Source organism: Semicossyphus pulcher, unplaced genomic scaffold (assembly GCF_022749685.1).
Source record: "Semicossyphus pulcher isolate SPU_LCO1_2020_fin unplaced genomic scaffold, fSemPul1.0.p SCAF_4, whole genome shotgun sequence".
Lineage (NCBI taxonomy): Eukaryota > Metazoa > Chordata > Actinopteri > Labriformes > Labridae > Semicossyphus > Semicossyphus pulcher.
In genome coordinates, this window is record NW_027211715.1 from 9,529,074 (window position 1) to 9,551,585 (window position 22,512).

Sequence of the window (22,512 nt, forward strand, 5' to 3'; positions counted from 1 at the left end):
GACGAGTGGAAATTTCTGTGCCTGTTGTGGTGGGGATTCTTTAGTGCTTTGGCTGGAGCTGATCACGTGACAACTCTATGCTTGGGTTTCATGTAGCTTGCTTGTTGCAGGTTTTGGACATATTTCAGGAAGCAAATCAATTTTCTTTGTGTGAAGGGTTAGTTCTTTTCAATGTGACTGGGACATACGACTGTCAAGTAGTGAATAAAGCTGCGAGGAAAGTCTGAGGAATCCCATTGGAGTTCACAGAGCACATCACTGTATTAAAAGCTCATTCCCTGACCAGGAATCTAACCCGGGCCGTGGCGGTGAGAGCGCCGAATCCTAGCCACTAGACCATCAAGGACCCGCTGGAATGCAGTTGGTGGACACAAAAAGTCAATCAAGTCATCCTGAAAACATGAACCATTTTTCCAGCAATTGTGGTGCAGTATTTTAGACTTGTGTAAAATCCTGCTAGATCTGTATGAAGTTTGGTGTATTGTTTTTCCCCAAGTTTCTGCAAAAGTTGTGAACATTACGGAAGCTGATAGGGTTCAAACCATGTGCCAAACAAAACTGAGGGGATGTCTTCCTGAACACATTGAAGAATTTTCCAGCAATTCTGGTAAAGTATTTCAGACATGTAGACAATTTAGCAAGATTTGTATGAAATTTGCTGTGTTGGACCACCCTACATTGCTGCTTTGGCTGAAGCTGAAAAGGTTTCAACTGTGAGCCAATTAAAGGGAAGTTGGGCTTCACATGGCTAACTCTTAGAGGTATTTTACTTTTCAGGTAAGAATTAATCACTTGGTTATACTATATGTGTGGAATTATTCCCTTTCACATTGACTGAACAGAGGTGTGTAAAACCTGTCTGGCACATCTCTGTATTAAGCAGACATTCCCTAACTGGGAATTGAACCCCGGCCGCAGCGGTGAAAGCGCTGAATCCTAGCCACTAGACCATTAGGGATGCAACAGAGCAACGGCTGAGAACAGAAAAGTGATCAGTTCTACAGGAAAACATGAAGAACTTCTCGAGCAATTCCAGTCAAATAATTCAAACCAGGGGAAATTTTGCAGGACTTGTAGAACATTTTTTGTATTGTGGTGCCAAAAGGAAGTGCTTCAGTGGTGAGCGGTAGCATATAAGCCAGAGCCGATCAGGTTCGAACCAAGAGGCAGTCCAAAGAAACTGGCACTATTGTGGCTTCCTTTTCAGAAGAATTTGAATTTTCACTGAAGCGTAGTAGAATTAGGACGGAGAGGGCGTGCACAAGCACATCAGCGTATTTAAAACCACATTCCCTGACCGGGAATCGAACCCGGGCCGCGGCGGTGAGAGCGCCGAATCCTAGCCACTAGACCATCAGGGAGGCACAGTAGGGCACATGGTGGACTCAATAGTGAATCAAGCCATCCTGCAACCATGAGCAATTTTTTTCCCAGCAATTCTGGTAAACGTTTTAAGACGAGTGGAAATTTCTGTGCCTGTTGTGGTGGGGATTCTTTAGTGCTTTGGCTGGAGCTGATCACGTGACAACTCTATGCTTGGGTTTCATGTAGCTTGCTTGTTGCAGGTTTTGGACATATTTCAGGAAGCAAATCAATTTTCTTTGTGTGAAGGGTTAGTTCTTTTCAATGTGACTGGGACATACGACTGTCAAGTAGTGAATAAAGCTGCGAGGAAAGTCTGAGGAATCCCATTGGAGTTCACAGAGCACATCACTGTATTAAAAGCTCATTCCCTGACTGGGAATCAAACCCGGGCCGTGGCGGTGAGAGCGCCGAATCCTAGCCACTAGACCATCAAGGACCCGCTGGAATGCAGTTGGTGGACACAAAAAGTCAATCAAGTCATCCTGAAAACATGAACCATTTTTCCAGCAATTGTGGTGCAGTATTTTAGACTTGTGTAAAATCCTGCTAGATCTGTATGAAGTTTGGTGTATTGTTTTTCCCCAAGTTTCTGCAAAAGTTGTGAACATTACGGAAGCTGATAGGGTTCAAACCATGTGCCAAACAAAACTGAGGGGATGTCTTCCTGAACACATTGAAGAATTTTCCAGCAATTCTGGTAAAGTATTTCAGACATGTAGACAATTTAGCAAGATTTGTATGAAATTTGCTGTGTTGGACCACCCTACATTGCTGCTTTGGCTGAAGCTGAAAAGGTTTCAACTGTGAGCCAATTAAAGGGAAGTTGGGCTTCACATGGCTAACTCTTAGAGGTATTTTACTTTTCAGGTAAGAATTAATCACTTGGTTATACTATATGTGTGGAATTATTCCCTTTCACATTGACTGAACAGAGGTGTGTAAAACCTGTCTGGCACATCTCTGTATTAAGCAGACATTCCCTAACTGGGAATTGAACCCCGGCCGCAGCGGTGAAAGCGCTGAATCCTAGCCACTAGACCATTAGGGATGCAACAGAGCAACGGCTGAGAACAGAAAAGTGATCAGTTCTACAGGAAAACATGAAGAACTTCTCGAGCAATTCCAGTCAAATAATTCAAACCAGGGGAAATTTTGCAGGACTTGTAGAACATTTTTTGTATTGTGGTGCCAAAAGGAAGTGCTTCAGTGGTGAGCGGTAGCATATAAGCCAGAGCCGATCAGGTTCGAACCAAGAGGCAGTCCAAAGAAACTGGCACTATTGTGGCTTCCTTTTCAGAAGAATTTGAATTTTCACTGAAGCGTAGTAGAATTAGGACGGAGAGGGCGTGCACAAGCACATCAGCGTATTTAAAACCACATTCCCTGACCGGGAATCGAACCCGGGCCGCGGCGGTGAGAGCGCCGAATCCTAGCCACTAGACCATCAGGGAGGCACAGTAGGGCACATGGTGGACTCAATAGTGAATCAAGCCATCCTGCAACCATGAGCAATTTTTTTCCCAGCAATTCTGGTAAACGTTTTAAGACGAGTGGAAATTTCTGTGCCTGTTGTGGTGGGGATTCTTTAGTGCTTTGGCTGGAGCTGATCACGTGACAACTCTATGCTTGGGTTTCATGTAGCTTGCTTGTTGCAGGTTTTGGACATATTTCAGGAAGCAAATCAATTTTCTTTGTGTGAAGGGTTAGTTCTTTTCAATGTGACTGGGACATACGACTGTCAAGTAGTGAATAAAGCTGCGAGGAAAGTCTGAGGAATCCCATTGGAGTTCACAGAGCACATCACTGTATTAAAAGCTCATTCCCTGACTGGGAATCAAACCCGGGCCGTGGCGGTGAGAGCGCCGAATCCTAGCCACTAGACCATCAAGGACCCGCTGGAATGCAGTTGGTGGACACAAAAAGTCAATCAAGTCATCCTGAAAACATGAACCATTTTTCCAGCAATTGTGGTGCAGTATTTTAGACTTGTGTAAAATCCTGCTAGATCTGTATGAAGTTTGGTGTATTGTTTTTCCCCAAGTTTCTGCAAAAGTTGTGAACATTACGGAAGCTGATAGGGTTCAAACCATGTGCCAAACAAAACTGAGGGGATGTCTTCCTGAACACATTGAAGAATTTTCCAGCAATTCTGGTAAAGTATTTCAGACATGTAGACAATTTAGCAAGATTTGTATGAAATTTGCTGTGTTGGACCACCCTACATTGCTGCTTTGGCTGAAGCTGAAAAGGTTTCAACTGTGAGCCAATTAAAGGGAAGTTGGGCTTCACATGGCTAACTCTTAGAGGTATTTTACTTTTCAGGTAAGAATTAATCACTTGGTTATACTATATGTGTGGAATTATTCCCTTTCACATTGACTGAACAGAGGCGTTGACTGAACAGAGGCCTGTAAAACCTGTCTGGCACATCTCTGTATTAAGCAGACATTCCCTAACTGGGAATTGAACCCCGGCCGCAGCTGTGAAAGCGCTGAATCCTAGCCACTAGACCATTAGGGATGCAACAGAGCAACGGCTGAGAACAGAAAAGTGATCAGTTCTACAGGAAAATATGAAGAACTTCTCGAGCAATTCCAGTCAAATAATTCAAACCAGGGGAAATTTTGCAGGACTTGTAGAACATTTTTTGTATTGTGGTGCCAAAAGGAAGTGCTTCAGTGGTGAGCGGTAGCATTTAAGCCAGAGCCGATCAGGTTCGAACCAAGAGGCAGTCCAAAGAAACTGGCACTATTGTGGCTTCCTTTTCAGAAGAATTTGAATTTTCACTGAAGCGTAGTAGAATTAGGACGGAGAGGGCGTGCACAAGCACATCAGCGTATTTAAAACCACATTCCCTGACCAGGAATCGAACCCGGGCCGCGGCGGTGAGAGCGCCGAATCCTAGCCACTAGACCATCAGGGAGGCACAGTAGGGCACATGGTGGACTCAATAGTGAATCAAGCCATCCTGCAACCATGAGCAATTTTTTTCCCAGCAATTCTGGTAAACGTTTTAAGACGAGTGGAAATTTCTGTGCCTGTTGTGGTGGGGATTCTTTAGTGCTTTGGCTGGAGCTGATCACGTGACAACTCTATGCTTGGGTTTCATGTAGCTTGCTTGTTGCAGGTTTTGGACATATTTCAGGAAGCAAATCAATTTTCTTTGTGTGAAGGGTTAGTTCTTTTCAATGTGACTGGGACATACGACTGTCAAGTAGTGAATAAAGCTGCGAGGAAAGTCTGAGGAATCCCATTGGAGTTCACAGAGCACATCACTGTATTAAAAGCTCATTCCCTGACCGGGAATCGAACCTGGGCCGCAGCGGTGAGAGCGCCGAATCCTAGCCACTAGACCATCAAGGACCCGCTGGAATGCAGTTGGTGGACACAAAAAGTCAATCAAGTCATCCTGAAAACATGAACCATTTTTCCAGCAATTGTGGTGCAGTATTTTAGACTTGTGTAAAATCCTGCTAGATCTGTATGAAGTTTGGTGTATTGTTTTTCCCCAAGTTTCTGCAAAAGTTGTGAACATTACGGAAGCTGATAGGGTTCAAACCATGTGCCAAACAAAACTGAGGGGATGTCTTCCTGAACACATTGAAGAATTTTCCAGCAATTCTGGTAAAGTATTTCAGACATGTAGACAATTTAGCAAGATTTGTATGAAATTTGCTGTGTTGGACCACCCTACATTGCTGCTTTGGCTGAAGCTGAAAAGGTTTCAACTGTGAGCCAATTAAAGGGAAGTTGGGCTTCACATGGCTAACTCTTAGAGGTATTTTACTTTTCAGGTAAGAATTAATCACTTGGTTATACTATATGTGTGGAATTATTCCCTTTCACATTGACTGAACAGAGGCGTTGACTGAACAGAGGCGTGTAAAACCTGTCTGGCACATCTCTGTATTAAGCAGACATTCCCTAACCGGGAATCGAACCCCGGCCGCAGCGGTGAAAGCGCTGAATCCTAGCCACTAGACCATTAGGGATGCAACAGAGCAACGGCTGAGAACAGAAAAGTGATCAGTTCTACAGGAAAATATGAAGAACTTCTCGAGCAATTCCAGTCAAATAATTCAAACCAGGGGAAATTTTGCAGGACTTGTAGAACATTTTTTGTATTGTGGTGCCAAAAGGAAGTGCTTCAGTGGGAGCGGTAGCATTTAAGCCAGAGCCGATCAGGTTCGAACCAAGAGGCAGTCCAAAGAAACTGGCACTATTGTGGCTTCCTTTTCAGAAGAATTTGAATTTTCACTGAAGCGTAGTAGAATTAGGACGGAGAAGGCGTGCACAAGCACATCAGCGTATTTAAAACCACATTCCCTGACCGGGAATCGAACCCGGGCTGCGGCAGTGAGAGCGCCGAATCCTAGCCACTAGACCATCAGGGAGGCACAGTAGGGCACATGGTGGACTCAATAGTGAATCAAGTCATCCTGCAACCATGAGTAATTCTTTTCCCAGCAATTCTGGTAAACGTTTTAAGACGAGTGGAAATTTCTGTGCCTGTTGTGGTGGGGATTCTTTAGTGCTTTGGCTGGAGCTGATCACGTGACAACTCTATGCTTGGGTTTCATGTAGCTTGCTTGTTGCAGGTTTTGGACATATTTCAGGAAGCAAATCAATTTTCTTTGTGTGAAGGGTTAGTTCTTTTCAATGTGACTGGGACATACGACTGTCAAGTAGTGAATAAAGCTGCGAGGAAAGTCTGAGGAATCCCATTGGAGTTCACAGAGCACATCACTGTATTAAAAGCTCATTCCCTGACCGGGAATCGAACCCGGGCCGCGGCGGTGAGAGCGCCGAATCCTAGCCACTAGACCATCAAGGACCCGCTGGAATGCAGTTGGTGGACACAAAAAGTCAATCAAGTCATCCTGAAAACATGAACCATTTTTCCAGCAATTGTGGTGCAGTATTTTAGACTTGTGTAAAATCCTGCTAGATCTGTATGAAGTTTGGTGTATTGTTTTTCCCCAAGTTACTGCAAAAGTTGTGAACATTACGGAAGCTGATAGGGTTCAAACCATGTGCCAAACAAAACTGAGGGGATGTCTTCCTGAACACATTGAAGAATTTTCCAGCAATTCTGGTAAAGTATTTCAGACATGTAGACAATTTAGCAAGATTTGTATGAAATTTGCTGTGTTGGACCACCCTACATTGCTGCTTTGGCTGAAGCTGAAAAGGTTTCAACTGTGAGCCAATTAAAGGGAAGTTGGGCTTCACATGGCTAACTCTTAGAGGTATTTTACTTTTCAGGTAAGAATTAATCACTTGGTTATACTATATGTGTGGAATTATTCCCTTTCACATTGACTGAACAGAGGCCTGTAAAACCTGTCTGGCACATCTCTGTATTAAGCAGACATTCCCTAACTGGGAATTGAACCTCGGCCGCAGCTGTGAAAGCGCTGAATCCTAGCCACTAGACCATTAGGGATGCAACAGAGCAACGGCTGAGAACAGAAAAGTGATCAGTTCTACAGGAAAATATGAAGAACTTCTCGAGCAATTCCAGTCAAATAATTCAAACCAGGGGAAATTTTGCAGGACTTGTAGAACATTTTTTGTATTGTGGTGCCAAAAGGAAGTGCTTCAGTGGGAGCGGTAGCATTTAAGCCAGAGCCGATCAGGTTCGAACCAAGAGGCAGTCCAAAGAAACTGGCACTATTGTGGCTTCCTTTTCAGAAGAATTTGAATTTTCACTGAAGCGTAGTAGAATTAGGACGGAGAAGGCGTGCACAAGCACATCAGCGTATTTAAAACCACATTCCCTGACCGGGAATCGAACCCGGGCTGCGGCAGTGAGAGCGCCGAATCCTAGCCACTAGACCATCAGGGAGGCACAGTAGGGCACATGGTGGACTCAATAGTGAATCAAGTCATCCTGCAACCATGAGTAATTCTTTTCCCAGCAATTCTGGTAAACGTTTTAAGACGAGTGGAAATTTCTGTGGCTGTTGTGGTGGGGATTCTTTAGTGCTTTGGCTGGAGCTGATCACGTGACAACTCTATGCTTGGGTTTCATGTAGCTTGCTTGTTGCAGGTTTTTGACATATTTCAGGAAGCAAATCAATTTTCTTTGTGTGAAGGGTTAGTTCTTTTCAATGTGACTGGGACATACGACTGTCAAGTAGTGAATAAAGCTGCGAGGAAAGTCTGAGGAATCCCATTGGAGTTCACAGAGCACATCACTGTATTAAAAGCTCATTCCCTGACCGGGAATCTAACCCGGGCCGTGGCGGTGAGAGCGCCGAATCCTAGCCACTAGACCATCAAGGACCCGCTGGAATGCAGTTGGTGGACACAAAAAGTCAATCAAGTCATCCTGAAAACATGAACCATTTTTCCAGCAATTGTGGTGCAGTATTTTAGACTTGTGTAAAATCCTGCTAGATCTGTATGAAGTTTGGTGTATTGTTTTTCCCCAAGTTTCTGCAAAAGTTGTGAACATTACGGAAGCTGATAGGGTTCAAACCATGTGCCAAACAAAACTGAGGGGATGTCTTCCTGAACACATTGAAGAATTTTCCAGCAATTCTGGTAAAGTATTTCAGACATGTAGACAATTTAGCAAGATTTGTATGAAATTTGCTGTGTTGGACCACCCTACATTGCTGCTTTGGCTGAAGCTGAAAAGGTTTCAACTGTGAGCCAATTAAAGGGAAGTTGGGCTTCACATGGCTAACTCTTAGAGGTATTTTACTTTTCAGGTAAGAATTAATCACTTGGTTATACTATATGTGTGGAATTATTCCCTTTCACATTGACTGAACAGAGGCGTGTAAAACCTGTCTGGCACATCTCTGTATTAAGCAGACATTCCCTAACTGGGAATTGAACCCCAGCCGCAGCGGTGAAAGCGCTGAATCCTAGCCACTAGACCATTAGGGATGCAACAGAGCAACGGCTGAGAACAGAAAAGTGATCAGTTCTACAGGAAAATATGAAGAACTTCTCGAGCAATTCCAGTCAAATAATTCAAACCAGGGGAAATTTTGCAGGACTTGTAGAACATTTTTTGTATTGTGGTGCCAAAAGGAAGTGCTTCAGTGGTGAGCGGTAGCATTTAAGCCAGAGCCGATCAGGTTCGAACCAAGAGGCAGTCCAAAGAAACTGGCACTATTGTGGCTTCCTTTTCAGAAGAATTTGAATTTTCACTGAAGCGTAGTAGAATTAGGACGGAGAGGGCGTGCACAAGCACATCAGCGTATTTAAAACCACATTCCCTGACCGGGAATCGAACCCGGGCCGCGGCGGTGAGAGCGCCGAATCCTAGCCACTAGACCATCAGGGAGGCACAGTAGGGCACATGGTGGACTCAATAGTGAATCAAGTCATCCTGCAACCATGAGTAATTCTTTTCCCAGCAATTCTGGTAAACGTTTTAAGACGAGTGGAAATTTCTGTGCCTGTTGTGGTGGGGATTCTTTAGTGCTTTGGCTGGAGCTGATCACGTGACAACTCTATGCTTGGGTTTCATGTAGCTTGCTTGTTGCAGGTTTTTGACATATTTCAGGAAGCAAATCAATTTTCTTTGTGTGAAGGGTTAGTTCTTTTCAATGTGACTGGGACATACGACTGTCAAGTAGTGAATAAAGCTGCGAGGAAAGTCTGAGGAATCCCATTGGAGTTCACAGAGCACATCACTGTATTAAAAGCTCATTCCCTGACTGGGAATCGAACCCGGGCCGCGGCGGTGAGAGCGCCGAATCCTAGCCACTAGACCATCAAGGACCCGCTGGAATGCAGTTGGTGGACACAAAAAGTCAATCAAGTCATCCTGAAAACATGAACCATTTTTCCAGCAATTGTGGTGCAGTATTTTAGACTTGTGTAAAATCCTGCTAGATCTGTATGAAGTTTGGTGTATTGTTTTTCCCCAAGTTACTGCAAAAGTTGTGAACATTACGGAAGCTGATAGGGTTCAAACCATGTGCCAAACAAAACTGAGGGGATGTCTTCCTGAACACATTGAAGAATTTTCCAGCAATTCTGGTAAAGTATTTCAGACATGTAGACAATTTAGCAAGATTTGTATGAAATTTGCTGTGTTGGACCACCCTACATTGCTGCTTTGGCTGAAGCTGAAAAGGTTTCAACTGTGAGCCAATTAAAGGGAAGTTGGGCTTCACATGGCTAACTCTTAGAGGTATTTTACTTTTCAGGTAAGAATTAATCACTTGGTTATACTATATGTGTGGAATTATTCCCTTTCACATTGACTGAACAGAGGCCTGTAAAACCTGTCTGGCACATCTCTGTATTAAGCAGACATTCCCTAACTGGGAATTGAACCCCGGCCGCAGCTGTGAAAGCGCTGAATCCTAGCCACTAGACCATTAGGGATGCAACAGAGCAACGGCTGAGAACAGAAAAGTGATCAGTTCTACAGGAAAATATGAAGAACTTCTCGAGCAATTCCAGTCAAATAATTCAAACCAGGGGAAATTTTGCAGGACTTGTAGAACATTTTTTGTATTGTGGTGCCAAAAGGAAGTGCTTCAGTGGGAGCGGTAGCATTTAAGCCAGAGCCGATCAGGTTCGAACCAAGAGGCAGTCCAAAGAAACTGGCACTATTGTGGCTTCCTTTTCAGAAGAATTTGAATTTTCACTGAAGCGTAGTAGAATTAGGACGGAGAGGGCGTGCACAAGCACATCAGCGTATTTAAAACCACATTCCCTGACCAGGAATCGAACCCGGGCCGCGGCGGTGAGAGCGCCGAATCCTAGCCACTAGACCATCAGGGAGGCACAGTAGGGCACATGGTGGACTCAATAGTGAATCAAGCCATCCTGCAACCATGAGCAATTTTTTTCCCAGCAATTCTGGTAAACGTTTTAAGACGAGTGGAAATTTCTGTGCCTGTTGTGGTGGGGATTCTTTAGTGCTTTGGCTGGAGCTGATCACGTGACAACTCTATGCTTGGGTTTCATGTAGCTTGCTTGTTGCAGGTTTTGGACATATTTCAGGAAGCAAATCAATTTTCTTTGTGTGAAGGGTTAGTTCTTTTCAATGTGACTGGGACATACGACTGTCAAGTAGTGAATAAAGCTGCGAGGAAAGTCTGAGGAATCCCATTGGAGTTCACAGAGCACATCACTGTATTAAAAGCTCATTCCCTGACCGGGAATCGAACCCGGGCCGCGGCGGTGAGAGCGCCGAATCCTAGCCACTAGACCATCAAGGACCCGCTGGAATGCAGTTGGTGGACACAAAAAGTCAATCAAGTCATCCTGAAAACATGAACCATTTTTCCAGCAATTGTGGTGCAGTATTTTAGACTTGTGTAAAATCCTGCTAGATCTGTATGAAGTTTGGTGTATTGTTTTTCCCCAAGTTACTGCAAAAGTTGTGAACATTACGGAAGCTGATAGGGTTCAAACCATGTGCCAAACAAAACTGAGGGGATGTCTTCCTGAACACATTGAAGAATTTTCCAGCAATTCTGGTAAAGTATTTCAGACATGTAGACAATTTAGCAAGATTTGTATGAAATTTGCTGTGTTGGACCACCCTACATTGCTGCTTTGGCTGAAGCTGAAAAGGTTTCAACTGTGAGCCAATTAAAGGGAAGTTGGGCTTCACATGGCTAACTCTTAGAGGTATTTTACTTTTCAGGTAAGAATTAATCACTTGGTTATACTATATGTGTGGAATTATTCCCTTTCACATTGACTGAACAGAGGCCTGTAAAACCTGTCTGGCACATCTCTGTATTAAGCAGACATTCCCTAACTGGGAATTGAACCCCGGCCGCAGCTGTGAAAGCGCTGAATCCTAGCCACTAGACCATTAGGGATGCAACAGAGCAACGGCTGAGAACAGAAAAGTGATCAGTTCTACAGGAAAATATGAAGAACTTCTCGAGCAATTCCAGTCAAATAATTCAAACCAGGGGAAATTTTGCAGGACTTGTAGAACATTTTTTGTATTGTGGTGCCAAAAGGAAGTGCTTCAGTGGTGAGCGGTAGCATTTAAGCCAGAGCCGATCAGGTTCGAACCAAGAGGCAGTCCAAAGAAACTGGCACTATTGTGGCTTCCTTTTCAGAAGAATTTGAATTTTCACTGAAGCGTAGTAGAATTAGGACGGAGAGGGCGTGCACAAGCACATCAGCGTATTTAAAACCACATTCCCTGACCAGGAATCGAACCCGGGCCGCGGCGGTGAGAGCGCCGAATCCTAGCCACTAGACCATCAGGGAGGCACAGTAAGGCACATGGTGGACTCAATAGTGAATCAAGCCATCCTGCAACCATGAGCAATTTTTTTCCCAGCAATTCTGGTAAACGTTTTAAGACGAGTGGAAATTTCTGTGCCTGTTGTGGTGGGGATTCTTTAGTGCTTTGGCTGGAGCTGATCACGTGACAACTCTATGCTTGGGTTTCATGTAGCTTGCTTGTTGCAGGTTTTGGACATATTTCAGGAAGCAAATCAATTTTCTTTGTGTGAAGGGTTAGTTCTTTTCAATGTGACTGGGACATACGACTGTCAAGTAGTGAATAAAGCTGCGAGGAAAGTCTGAGGAATCCCATTGGAGTTCACAGAGCACATCACTGTATTAAAAGCTCATTCCCTGACCGGGAATCGAACCTGGGCCGCAGCGGTGAGAGCGCCGAATCCTAGCCACTAGACCATCAAGGACCCGCTGGAATGCAGTTGGTGGACACAAAAAGTCAATCAAGTCATCCTGAAAACATGAACCATTTTTCCAGCAATTGTGGTGCAGTATTTTAGACTTGTGTAAAATCCTGCTAGATCTGTATGAAGTTTGGTGTATTGTTTTTCCCCAAGTTTCTGCAAAAGTTGTGAACATTACGGAAGCTGATAGGGTTCAAACCATGTGCCAAACAAAACTGAGGGGATGTCTTCCTGAACACATTGAAGAATTTTCCAGCAATTCTGGTAAAGTATTTCAGACATGTAGACAATTTAGCAAGATTTGTATGAAATTTGCTGTGTTGGACCACCCTACATTGCTGCTTTGGCTGAAGCTGAAAAGGTTTCAACTGTGAGCCAATTAAAGGGAAGTTGGGCTTCACATGGCTAACTCTTAGAGGTATTTTACTTTTCAGGTAAGAATTAATCACTTGGTTATACTATATGTGTGGAATTATTCCCTTTCACATTGACTGAACAGAGGCGTTGACTGAACAGAGGCGTGTAAAACCTGTCTGGCACATCTCTGTATTAAGCAGACATTCCCTAACCGGGAATCGAACCCCGGCCGCAGCGGTGAAAGCGCTGAATCCTAGCCACTAGACCATTAGGGATGCAACAGAGCAATGGCTGAGAACAGAAAATTGATCAGTTCTACAGGAAAACATGAAGAACTTCTCGAGCAATTCCAGTCAAATAATTCAAACCAGGGGAAATTTTGCAGGACTTGTAGAACATTTTTTGTATTGTGGTGCCAAAAGGAAGTGCTTCAGTGGTGAGCGGTAGCATTTAAGCCAGAGCCGATCAGGTTCGAACCAAGAGGCAGTCCAAAGAAACTGGCACTATTGTGGCTTCCTTTTCAGAAGAATTTGAATTTTCACTGAAGCGTAGTAGAATTGGGACGGAGAGGGCGTGCACAAGGACATCAGCGTATTTAAAACCACATTCCCTGACCGGGAATCGAACCCGGGCCGCGGTGGTGAGAGCGCCAAATCCTAGCCACTAGACCATCAGGGAGGCACAGTAGGGCACATGGTGGACTCAATAGTGAATCAAGCCATCCTGCAACCATGAGTAATTCTTTTCCCAGCAATTCTGGTAAACGTTTTAAGACGAGTGGAAATTTCTGTGCCTGTTGTGGTGAGGATTCTTTAGTGCTTTGGCTGGAGCTGATCACGTGACAACTCTATGCTTGGGTTTCATGTAGCTTGCTTGTTGCAGGTTTTGGACATATTTCAGGAAGCAAATCAATTTTCTTTGTGTGAAGGGTTAGTTCTTTTCAATGTGACTGGGACATACGACTGTCAAGTAGTGAATAAAGCTGCGAGGAAAGTCTGAGGAATCCCATTGGAGTTCACAGAGCACATCACTGTATTAAAAGCTCATTCCCTGACCGGGAATCGAACCCGGGCCGCGGCGGTGAGAGCGCCGAATCCTAGCCACTAGACCATCAAGGACCCGCTGGAATGCAGTTGGTGGACACAAAACGTCAATCAAGTCATCCTGAAAACATGAACCATTTTTCCAGCAATTGTGGTGCAGTATTTTAGACTTGTGTAAAATCCTGCTAGATCTGTATGAAGTTTGGTGTATTGTTTTTCCCCAAGTTACTGCAAAAGTTGTGAACATTACGGAAGCTGATAGGGTTCAAACCATGTGCCAAACAAAACTGAGGGGATGTCTTCCTGAACACATTGAAGAATTTTCCAGCAATTCTGGTAAAGTATTTCAGACATGTAGACAATTTAGCAAGATTTGTATGAAATTTGCTGTGTTGGACCACCCTACATTGCTGCTTTGGCTGAAGCTGAAAAGGTTTCAACTGTGAGCCAATTAAAGGGAAGTTGGGCTTCACATGGCTAACTCTTAGAGGTATTTTACTTTTCAGGTAAGAATTAATCACTTGGTTATACTATATGTGTGGAATTATTCCCTTTCACATTGACTGAACAGAGGCGTGTAAAACCTGTCTGGCACATCTCTGTATTAAGCAGACATTCCCTAACTGGGAATTGAACCCCGGCCGCCGCGGTGAAAGCGCTGAATCCTAGCCACTAGACCATTAGGGATGCAACAGAGCAACGGCTGAGAACAGAAAAGTGATCAGTTCTACAGGAAAATATGAAGAACTTCTCGAGCAATTCCAGTCAAATAATTCAAACCAGGGGAAATTTTGCAGGACTTGTAGAACATTTTTTGTATTGTGGTGCCAAAAGGAAGTGCTTCAGTGGTGAGCGGTAGCATTTAAGCCAGAGCCGATCAGGTTCGAACCAAGAGGCAGTCCAAAGAAACTGGCACTATTGTGGCTTCCTTTTCAGAAGAATTTGAATTTTCACTGAAGCGTAGAAGAATTAGGACGGAGAGGGCGTGCACAAGCACATCAGCGTATTTAAAACCACATTCCCTGACCGGGAATCGAACCCGGGCCGCGGCGGTGAGAGCGCTGAATCCTAGCCACTAGACCATCAGGGAGGCACAGTAGGGCACATGGTGGACTCAATAGTGAATCAAGTCATCCTGCAACCATGAGTAATTCTTTTCCCAGCAATTCTGGTAAACGTTTTAAGACGAGTGGAAATTTCTGTGCCTGTTGTGGTGGGGATTCTTTAGTGCTTTGGCTGGAGCTGATCACGTGACAACTCTATGCTTGGGTTTCATGTAGCTTGCTTGTTGCAGGTTTTGGACATATTTCAGGAAGCAAATCAATTTTCTTTGTGTGAAGGGTTAGTTCTTTTCAATGTGACTGGGACATACGACTGTCAAGTAGTGAATAAAGCTGCGAGGAAAGTCTGAAGAATCCCATTGGAGTTCACAGAGCACATCACTGTATTAAAAGCTCATTCCCTGACCGGGAATCGAACCCGGGCCGCGGCGGTGAGAGCGCCGAATCCTAGCCACTAGACCATCAAGGACCCGCTGGAATGCAGTTGGTGGACACAAAAAGTCAATCAAGTCATCCTGAAAACATGAACCATTTTTCCAGCAATTGTGGTGCAGTATTTTAGACTTGTGTAAAATCCTGCTAGATCTGTATGAAGTTTGGTGTATTGTTTTTCCCCAAGTTACTGCAAAAGTTGTGAACATTACGGAAGCTGATAGGGTTCAAACCATGTGCCAAACAAAACTGAGGGGATGTCTTCCTGAACACATTGAAGAATTTTCCAGCAATTCTGGTAAAGTATTTCAGACATGTAGACAATTTAGCAAGATTTGTATGAAATTTGCTGTGTTGGACCACCCTACATTGCTGCTTTGGCTGAAGCTGAAAAGGTTTCAACTGTGAGCCAATTAAAGGGAAGTTGGGCTTCACATGGCTAACTCTTAGAGGTATTTTACTTTTCAGGTAAGAATTAATCACTTGGTTATACTATATGTGTGGAATTATTCCCTTTCACATTGACTGAACAGAGGCCTGTAAAACCTGTCTGGCACATCTCTGTATTAAGCAGACATTCCCTAACTGGGAATTGAACCTCGGCCGCAGCTGTGAAAGCGCTGAATCCTAGCCACTAGACCATTAGGGATGCAACAGAGCAACGGCTGAGAACAGAAAAGTGATCAGTTCTACAGGAAAATATGAAGAACTTCTCGAGCAATTCCAGTCAAATAATTCAAACCAGGGGAAATTTTGCAGGACTTGTAGAACATTTTTTGTATTGTGGTGCCAAAAGGAAGTGCTTCAGTGGGAGCGGTAGCATTTAAGCCAGAGCCGATCAGGTTCGAACCAAGAGGCAGTCCAAAGAAACTGGCACTATTGTGGCTTCCTTTTCAGAAGAATTTGAATTTTCACTGAAGCGTAGTAGAATTAGGACGGAGAAGGCGTGCACAAGCACATCAGCGTATTTAAAACCACATTCCCTGACCGGGAATCGAACCCGGGCTGCGGCAGTGAGAGCGCCGAATCCTAGCCACTAGACCATCAGGGAGGCACAGTAGGGCACATGGTGGACTCAATAGTGAATCAAGTCATCCTGCAACCATGAGTAATTCTTTTCCCAGCAATTCTGGTAAACGTTTTAAGACGAGTGGAAATTTCTGTGCCTGTTGTGGTGGGGATTCTTTAGTGCTTTGGCTGGAGCTGATCACGTGACAACTCTATGCTTGGGTTTCATGTAGCTTGCTTGTTGCAGGTTTTTGACATATTTCAGGAAGCAAATCAATTTTCTTTGTGTGAAGGGTTAGTTCTTTTCAATGTGACTGGGACATACGACTGTCAAGTAGTGAATAAAGCTGCGAGGAAAGTCTGAGGAATCCCATTGGAGTTCACAGAGCACATCACTGTATTAAAAGCTCATTCCCTGACCGGGAATCGAACCTGGGCCGCAGCGGTGAGAGCGCCGAATCCTAGCCACTAGACCATCAAGGACCCGCTGGAATGCAGTTGGTGGACACAAAAAGTCAATCAAGTCATCCTGAAAACATGAACCATTTTTCCAGCAATTGTGGTGCAGTATTTTAGACTTGTGTAAAATCCTGCTAGATCTGTATGAAGTTTGGTGTATTGTTTTTCCCCAAGTTTCTGCAAAAGTTGTGAACATTACGGAAGCTGATAGGGTTCAAACCATGTGCCAAACAAAACTGAGGGGATGTCTTCCTGAACACATTGAAGAATTTTCCAGCAATTCTGGTAAAGTATTTCAGACATGTAGACAATTTAGCAAGATTTGTATGAAATTTGCTGTGTTGGACCACCCTACATTGCTGCTTTGGCTGAAGCTGAAAAGGTTTCAACTGTGAGCCAATTAAAGGGAAGTTGGGCTTCACATGGCTAACTCTTAGAGGTATTTTACTTTTCAGGTAAGAATTAATCACTTGGTTATACTATATGTGTGGAATTATTCCCTTTCACATTGACTGAACAGAGGCCTGTAAAACCTGTCTGGCACATCTCTGTATTAAGCAGACATTCCCTAACTGGGAATTGAACCCCGGCCGCAGCTGTGAAAGCGCTGAATCCTAGCCACTAGACCATTAGGGATGCAACAGAGCAACGGCTGAGAACAGAAAAGTGATCAGTTCTACAGGAAAATATGAAGAACTTCTCGAGCAATTCCAGTCAAATAATTCAAACCAGGGGAAATTTTGCAGGACTTGTAGAACATTTTTTGTATTGTGGTGCCAAAAGGAAGTGCTTCAGTGGGAGCGGTAGCATTTAAGCCAGAGCCGATCAGGTTCGAACCAAGAGGCAGTCCAAAGAAACTGGCACTATTGTGGCTTCCTTTTCAGAAGAATTTGAATTTTCACTGAAGCGTAGTAGAATTAGGACGGAGAGGGCGTGCACAAGCACATCAGCGTATTTAAAACCACATTCCCTGACCAGGAATCGAACCCGGGCCGCGGCGGTGAGAGCGCCGAATCCTAGCCACTAGACCATCAGGGAGGCACAGTAGGGCACATGGTGGACTCAATAGTGAATCAAGCCATCCTGCAACCATGAGCAATTTTTTTCCCAGCAATTCTGGTAAACGTTTTAAGACGAGTGGAAATTTCTGTGCCTGTTGTGGTGGGGATTCTTTAGTGCTTTGGCTGGAGCTGATCACGTGACAACTCTATGCTTGGGTTTCATGTAGCTTGCTTGTTGCAGGTTTTGGACATATTTCAGGAAGCAAATCAATTTTCTTTGTGTGAAGGGTTAGTTCTTTTCAATGTGACTGGGACATACGACTGTCAAGTAGTGAATAAAGCTGCGAGGAAAGTCTGAGGAATCCCATTGGAGTTCACAGAGCACATCACTGTATTAAAAGCTCATTCCCTGACCGGGAATCGAACCCGGGCCGCGGCGGTGAGAGCGCCGAATCCTAGCCACTAGACCATCAAGGACCCGCTGGAATGCAGTTGGTGGACACAAAAAGTCAATCAAGTCATCCTGAAAACATGAACCATTTTTCCAGCAATTGTGGTGCAGTATTTTAGACTTGTGTAAAATCCTGCTAGATCTGTATGAAGTTTGGTGTATTGTTTTTCCCCAAGTTACTGCAAAAGTTGTGAACATTACGGAAGCTGATAGGGTTCAAACCATGTGCCAAACAAAACTGAGGGGATGTCTTCCTGAACACATTGAAGAATTTTCCAGCAATTCTGGTAAAGTATTTCAGACATGTAGACAATTTAGCAAGATTTGTATGAAATTTGCTGTGTTGGACCACCCTACATTGCTGCTTTGGCTGAAGCTGAAAAGGTTTCAACTGTGAGCCAATTAAAGGGAAGTTGGGCTTCACATGGCTAACTCTTAGAGGTATTTTACTTTTCAGGTAAGAATTAATCACTTGGTTATACTATATGTGTGGAATTATTCCCTTTCACATTGACTGAACAGAGGCCTGTAAAACCTGTCTGGCACATCTCTGTATTAAGCAGACATTCCCTAACTGGGAATTGAACCCCGGCCGCAGCTGTGAAAGCGCTGAATCCTAGCCACTAGACCATTAGGGATGCAACAGAGCAACGGCTGAGAACAGAAAAGTGATCAGTTCTACAGGAAAATATGAAGAACTTCTCGAGCAATTCCAGTCAAATAATTCAAACCAGGGGAAATTTTGCAGGACTTGTAGAACATTTTTTGTATTGTGGTGCCAAAAGGAAGTGCTTCAGTGGTGAGCGGTAGCATTTAAGCCAGAGCCGATCAGGTTCGAACCAAGAGGCAGTCCAAAGAAACTGGCACTATTGTGGCTTCCTTTTCAGAAGAATTTGAATTTTCACTGAAGCGTAGTAGAATTAGGACGGAGAGGGCGTGCACAAGCACATCAGCGTATTTAAAACCACATTCCCTGACCAGGAATCGAACCCTGGCCGCGGCGGTGAGAGCGCCGAATCCTAGCCACTAGACCATCAGGGAGGCACAGTAGGGCACATGGTGGACTCAATAGTGAATCAAGCCATCCTGCAACCATGAGCAATTTTTTTCCCAGCAATTCTGGTAAACGTTTTAAGACGAGTGGAAATTTCTGTGCCTGTTGTGGTGGGGATTCTTTAGTGCTTTGGCTGGAGCTGATCACGTGACAACTCTATGCTTGGGTTTCATGTAGCTTGCTTGTTGCAGGTTTTGGACATATTTCAGGAAGCAAATCAATTTTCTTTGTGTGAAGGGTTAGTTCTTTTCAATGTGACTGGGACATACGACTGTCAAGTAGTGAATAAAGCTGCGAGGAAAGTCTGAGGAATCCCATTGGAGTTCACAGAGCACATCACTGTATTAAAAGCTCATTCCCTGACCGGGAATCGAAACTGGGCCGCAGCGGTGAGAGCGCCGAATCCTAGCCACTAGACCATCAAGGACCCGCTGGAATGCAGTTGGTGGACACAAAAAGTCAATCAAGTCATCCTGAAAACATGAACCATTTTTCCAGCAATTGTGGTGCAGTATTTTAGACTTGTGTAAAATCCTGCTAGATCTGTATGAAGTTTGGTGTATTGTTTTTCCCCAAGTTTCTGCAAAAGTTGTGAACATTACGGAAGCTGATAGGGTTCAAACCATGTGCCAAACAAAACTGAGGGGATGTCTTCCTGAACACATTGAAGAATTTTCCAGCAATTCTGGTAAAGTATTTCAGACATGTAGACAATTTAGCAAGATTTGTATGAAATTTGCTGTGTTGGACCACCCTACATTGCTGCTTTGGCTGAAGCTGAAAAGGTTTCAACTGTGAGCCAATTAAAGGGAAGTTGGGCTTCACATGGCTAACTCTTAGAGGTATTTTACTTTTCAGGTAAGAATTAATCACTTGGTTATACTATATGTGTGGAATTATTCCCTTTCACATTGACTGAACAGAGGCGTTGACTGAACAGAGGCGTGTAAAACCTGTCTGGCACATCTCTGTATTAAGCAGACATTCCCTAACCGGGAATCGAACCCCGGCCGCAGCGGTGAAAGCGCTGAATCCTAGCCACTAGACCATTAGGGATGCAACAGAGCAATGGCTGAGAACAGAAAATTGATCAGTTCTACAGGAAAACATGAAGAACTTCTCGAGCAATTCCAGTCAAATAATTCAAACCAGGGGAAATTTTGCAGGACTTGTAGAACATTTTTTGTATTGTGGTGCCAAAAGGAAGTGCTTCAGTGGTGAGCGGTAGCATTTAAGCCAGAGCCGATCAGGTTCGAACCAAGAGGCAGTCCAAAGAAACTGGCACTATTGTGGCTTCCTTTTCAGAAGAATTTGAATTTTCACTGAAGCGTAGTAGAATTGGGACGGAGAGGGCGTGCACAAGGACATCAGCGTATTTAAAACCACATTCCCTGACCGGGAATCGAACCCGGGCCGCGGTGGTGAGAGCACCAAATCCTAGCCACTAGACCATCAGGGAGGCACAGTAGGGCACATGGTGGACTCAATAGTGAATCAAGCCATCCTGCAACCATGAGTAATTCTTTTCCCAGCAATTCTGGTAAACGTTTTAAGACGAGTGGAAATTTCTGTGCCTGTTGTGGTGGGGATTCTTTAGTGCTTTGGCTGGAGCTGATCACGTGACAACTCTATGCTTGGGTTTCATGTAGCTTGCTTGTTGCAGGTTTTGGACATATTTCAGGAAGCAAATCAATTTTCTTTGTGTGAAGGGTTAGTTCTTTTCAATGTGACTGGGACATACGACTGTCAAGTAGTGAATAAAGCTGCGAGGAAAGTCTGAGGAATCCCATTGGAGTTCACAGAGCACATCACTGTATTAAAAGCTCATTCCCTGACCGGGAATCGAACCCGGGCCGCGGCGGTGAGAGCGCCGAATCCTAGCCACTAGACCATCAAGGACCCGCTGGAATGCAGTTGGTGGACACAAAACGTCAATCAAGTCATCCTGAAAACATGAACCATTTTTCCAGCAATTGTGGTGCAGTATTTTAGACTTGTGTAAAATCCTGCTAGATCTGTATGAAGTTTGGTGTATTGTTTTTCCCCAAGTTACTGCAAAAGTTGTGAACATTACGGAAGCTGATAGGGTTCAAACCATGTGCCAAACAAAACTGAGGGGATGTCTTCCTGAACACATTGAAGAATTTTCCAGCAATTCTGGTAAAGTATTTCAGACATGTAGACAATTTAGCAAGATTTGTATGAAATTTGCTGTGTTGGACCACCCTACATTGCTGCTTTGGCTGAAGCTGAAAAGGTTTCAACTGTGAGCCAATTAAAGGGAAGTTGGGCTTCACATGGCTAACTCTTAGAGGTATTTTACTTTTCAGGTAAGAATTAATCACTTGGTTATACTATATGTGTGGAATTATTCCCTTTCACATTGACTGAACAGAGGCGTGTAAAACCTGTCTGGCACATCTCTGTATTAAGCAGACATTCCCTAACTGGGAATTGAACCCCGGCCGCCGCGGTGAAAGCGCTGAATACTAGCCACTAGACCATTAGGGATGCAACAGAGCAACGGCTGAGAACAGAAAAGTGATCAGTTCTACAGGAAAATATGAAGAACTTCTCGAGCAATTCCAGTCAAATAATTCAAACCAGGGGAAATTTTGCAGGACTTGTAGAACATTTTTTGTATTGTGGTGCCAAAAGGAAGTGCTTCAGTGGTGAGCGGTAGCATTTAAGCCAGAGCCGATCAGGTTCGAACCAAGAGGCAGTCCAAAGAAACTGGCACTATTGTGGCTTCCTTTTCAGAAGAATTTGAATTTTCACTGAAGCGTAGAAGAATTAGGACGGAGAGGGCGTGCACAAGCACATCAGCGTATTTAAAACCACATTCCCTGACCGGGAATCGAACCCGGGCCGCGGCGGTGAGAGCGCCGAATCCTAGCCACTAGACCATCAGGGAGGCACAGTAGGGCACATGGTGGACTCAATAGTGAATCAAGTCATCCTGCAACCATGAGTAATTCTTTTCCCAGCAATTCTGGTAAACGTTTTAAGACGAGTGGAAATTTCTGTGCCTGTTGTGGTGGGGATTCTTTAGTGCTTTGGCTGGAGCTGATCACGTGACAACTCTATGCTTGGGTTTCATGTAGCTTGCTTGTTGCAGGTTTTGGACATATTTCAGGAAGCAAATCAATTTTCTTTGTGTGAAGGGTTAGTTCTTTTCAATGTGACTGGGACATACGACTGTCAAGTAGTGAATAAAGCTGCGAGGAAAGTCTGAAGAATCCCATTGGAGTTCACAGAGCACATCACTGTATTAAAAGCTCATTCCCTGACCGGGAATCGAACCCGGGCCGCGGCGGTGAGAGCGCCGAATCCTAGCCACTAGACCATCAAGGACCCGCTGGAATGCAGTTGGTGGACACAAAAAGTCAATCAAGTCATCCTGAAAACATGAACCATTTTTCCAGCAATTGTGGTGCAGTATTTTAGACTTGTGTAAAATCCTGCTAGATCTGTATGAAGTTTGGTGTATTGTTTTTCCCCAAGTTACTGCAAAAGTTGTGAACATTACGGAAGCTGATAGGGTTCAAACCATGTGCCAAACAAAACTGAGGGGATGTCTTCCTGAACACATTGAAGAATTTTCCAGCAATTCTGGTAAAGTATTTCAGACA

General features: G+C 44.2%; 32 non-coding genes across 32 annotated transcripts; all 32 read right to left on the reverse strand.

The window, feature by feature from the left end:
- Positions 1–886: 886 nt before the first annotated feature.
- Positions 887–958, reverse strand: trnae-uuc (transfer RNA glutamic acid (anticodon UUC)). The gene has a single exon. It is a non-coding gene; the product is annotated as a tRNA-Glu (tRNA).
- A 331-nt stretch (positions 959–1,289) lies between these two features.
- Positions 1,290–1,361, reverse strand: trnae-cuc (transfer RNA glutamic acid (anticodon CUC)). Its single transcript has one exon. It is a non-coding gene; the product is annotated as a tRNA-Glu (tRNA).
- A 980-nt stretch (positions 1,362–2,341) lies between these two features.
- Positions 2,342–2,413, reverse strand: trnae-uuc (transfer RNA glutamic acid (anticodon UUC)). The gene has a single exon. It is a non-coding gene; the product is annotated as a tRNA-Glu (tRNA).
- Positions 2,414–2,744: 331 nt separating this feature from the next.
- Positions 2,745–2,816, reverse strand: trnae-cuc (transfer RNA glutamic acid (anticodon CUC)). Its single transcript has one exon. It is a non-coding gene; the product is annotated as a tRNA-Glu (tRNA).
- Positions 2,817–4,216: 1,400 nt separating this feature from the next.
- On the reverse strand, positions 4,217–4,288 carry trnae-cuc (transfer RNA glutamic acid (anticodon CUC)). Its single transcript has one exon. It is a non-coding gene; the product is annotated as a tRNA-Glu (tRNA).
- Positions 4,289–4,656: 368 nt separating this feature from the next.
- Positions 4,657–4,728, reverse strand: trnae-cuc (transfer RNA glutamic acid (anticodon CUC)). The gene has a single exon. It is a non-coding gene; the product is annotated as a tRNA-Glu (tRNA).
- A 557-nt stretch (positions 4,729–5,285) lies between these two features.
- Positions 5,286–5,357, reverse strand: trnae-uuc (transfer RNA glutamic acid (anticodon UUC)). The gene has a single exon. It is a non-coding gene; the product is annotated as a tRNA-Glu (tRNA).
- Positions 5,358–5,687: 330 nt separating this feature from the next.
- On the reverse strand, positions 5,688–5,759 carry trnae-cuc (transfer RNA glutamic acid (anticodon CUC)). The gene has a single exon. It is a non-coding gene; the product is annotated as a tRNA-Glu (tRNA).
- A 368-nt stretch (positions 5,760–6,127) lies between these two features.
- On the reverse strand, positions 6,128–6,199 carry trnae-cuc (transfer RNA glutamic acid (anticodon CUC)). Its single transcript has one exon. It is a non-coding gene; the product is annotated as a tRNA-Glu (tRNA).
- Positions 6,200–7,141: 942 nt separating this feature from the next.
- Positions 7,142–7,213, reverse strand: trnae-cuc (transfer RNA glutamic acid (anticodon CUC)). Its single transcript has one exon. It is a non-coding gene; the product is annotated as a tRNA-Glu (tRNA).
- Positions 7,214–7,581: 368 nt separating this feature from the next.
- Positions 7,582–7,653, reverse strand: trnae-cuc (transfer RNA glutamic acid (anticodon CUC)). Its single transcript has one exon. It is a non-coding gene; the product is annotated as a tRNA-Glu (tRNA).
- A 943-nt stretch (positions 7,654–8,596) lies between these two features.
- On the reverse strand, positions 8,597–8,668 carry trnae-cuc (transfer RNA glutamic acid (anticodon CUC)). Its single transcript has one exon. It is a non-coding gene; the product is annotated as a tRNA-Glu (tRNA).
- A 368-nt stretch (positions 8,669–9,036) lies between these two features.
- Positions 9,037–9,108, reverse strand: trnae-cuc (transfer RNA glutamic acid (anticodon CUC)). The gene has a single exon. It is a non-coding gene; the product is annotated as a tRNA-Glu (tRNA).
- A 942-nt stretch (positions 9,109–10,050) lies between these two features.
- Positions 10,051–10,122, reverse strand: trnae-cuc (transfer RNA glutamic acid (anticodon CUC)). Its single transcript has one exon. It is a non-coding gene; the product is annotated as a tRNA-Glu (tRNA).
- Positions 10,123–10,490: 368 nt separating this feature from the next.
- trnae-cuc (transfer RNA glutamic acid (anticodon CUC)) lies at positions 10,491–10,562 on the reverse strand. The gene has a single exon. It is a non-coding gene; the product is annotated as a tRNA-Glu (tRNA).
- Positions 10,563–11,505: 943 nt separating this feature from the next.
- Positions 11,506–11,577, reverse strand: trnae-cuc (transfer RNA glutamic acid (anticodon CUC)). The gene has a single exon. It is a non-coding gene; the product is annotated as a tRNA-Glu (tRNA).
- Positions 11,578–11,945: 368 nt separating this feature from the next.
- Positions 11,946–12,017, reverse strand: trnae-cuc (transfer RNA glutamic acid (anticodon CUC)). Its single transcript has one exon. It is a non-coding gene; the product is annotated as a tRNA-Glu (tRNA).
- A 557-nt stretch (positions 12,018–12,574) lies between these two features.
- On the reverse strand, positions 12,575–12,646 carry trnae-uuc (transfer RNA glutamic acid (anticodon UUC)). Its single transcript has one exon. It is a non-coding gene; the product is annotated as a tRNA-Glu (tRNA).
- Positions 12,647–12,977: 331 nt separating this feature from the next.
- trnae-cuc (transfer RNA glutamic acid (anticodon CUC)) lies at positions 12,978–13,049 on the reverse strand. The gene has a single exon. It is a non-coding gene; the product is annotated as a tRNA-Glu (tRNA).
- Positions 13,050–13,417: 368 nt separating this feature from the next.
- Positions 13,418–13,489, reverse strand: trnae-cuc (transfer RNA glutamic acid (anticodon CUC)). Its single transcript has one exon. It is a non-coding gene; the product is annotated as a tRNA-Glu (tRNA).
- Positions 13,490–14,432: 943 nt separating this feature from the next.
- On the reverse strand, positions 14,433–14,504 carry trnae-cuc (transfer RNA glutamic acid (anticodon CUC)). The gene has a single exon. It is a non-coding gene; the product is annotated as a tRNA-Glu (tRNA).
- Positions 14,505–14,872: 368 nt separating this feature from the next.
- On the reverse strand, positions 14,873–14,944 carry trnae-cuc (transfer RNA glutamic acid (anticodon CUC)). The gene has a single exon. It is a non-coding gene; the product is annotated as a tRNA-Glu (tRNA).
- A 942-nt stretch (positions 14,945–15,886) lies between these two features.
- On the reverse strand, positions 15,887–15,958 carry trnae-cuc (transfer RNA glutamic acid (anticodon CUC)). The gene has a single exon. It is a non-coding gene; the product is annotated as a tRNA-Glu (tRNA).
- Positions 15,959–16,326: 368 nt separating this feature from the next.
- On the reverse strand, positions 16,327–16,398 carry trnae-cuc (transfer RNA glutamic acid (anticodon CUC)). The gene has a single exon. It is a non-coding gene; the product is annotated as a tRNA-Glu (tRNA).
- A 942-nt stretch (positions 16,399–17,340) lies between these two features.
- On the reverse strand, positions 17,341–17,412 carry trnae-cuc (transfer RNA glutamic acid (anticodon CUC)). Its single transcript has one exon. It is a non-coding gene; the product is annotated as a tRNA-Glu (tRNA).
- A 368-nt stretch (positions 17,413–17,780) lies between these two features.
- On the reverse strand, positions 17,781–17,852 carry trnae-cuc (transfer RNA glutamic acid (anticodon CUC)). Its single transcript has one exon. It is a non-coding gene; the product is annotated as a tRNA-Glu (tRNA).
- Positions 17,853–18,795: 943 nt separating this feature from the next.
- Positions 18,796–18,867, reverse strand: trnae-cuc (transfer RNA glutamic acid (anticodon CUC)). The gene has a single exon. It is a non-coding gene; the product is annotated as a tRNA-Glu (tRNA).
- Positions 18,868–19,864: 997 nt separating this feature from the next.
- Positions 19,865–19,936, reverse strand: trnae-uuc (transfer RNA glutamic acid (anticodon UUC)). Its single transcript has one exon. It is a non-coding gene; the product is annotated as a tRNA-Glu (tRNA).
- A 331-nt stretch (positions 19,937–20,267) lies between these two features.
- trnae-cuc (transfer RNA glutamic acid (anticodon CUC)) lies at positions 20,268–20,339 on the reverse strand. Its single transcript has one exon. It is a non-coding gene; the product is annotated as a tRNA-Glu (tRNA).
- A 368-nt stretch (positions 20,340–20,707) lies between these two features.
- On the reverse strand, positions 20,708–20,779 carry trnae-cuc (transfer RNA glutamic acid (anticodon CUC)). The gene has a single exon. It is a non-coding gene; the product is annotated as a tRNA-Glu (tRNA).
- A 943-nt stretch (positions 20,780–21,722) lies between these two features.
- Positions 21,723–21,794, reverse strand: trnae-cuc (transfer RNA glutamic acid (anticodon CUC)). Its single transcript has one exon. It is a non-coding gene; the product is annotated as a tRNA-Glu (tRNA).
- A 368-nt stretch (positions 21,795–22,162) lies between these two features.
- On the reverse strand, positions 22,163–22,234 carry trnae-cuc (transfer RNA glutamic acid (anticodon CUC)). Its single transcript has one exon. It is a non-coding gene; the product is annotated as a tRNA-Glu (tRNA).
- Between the last annotated feature and the right edge of the window lie 278 nt (positions 22,235–22,512).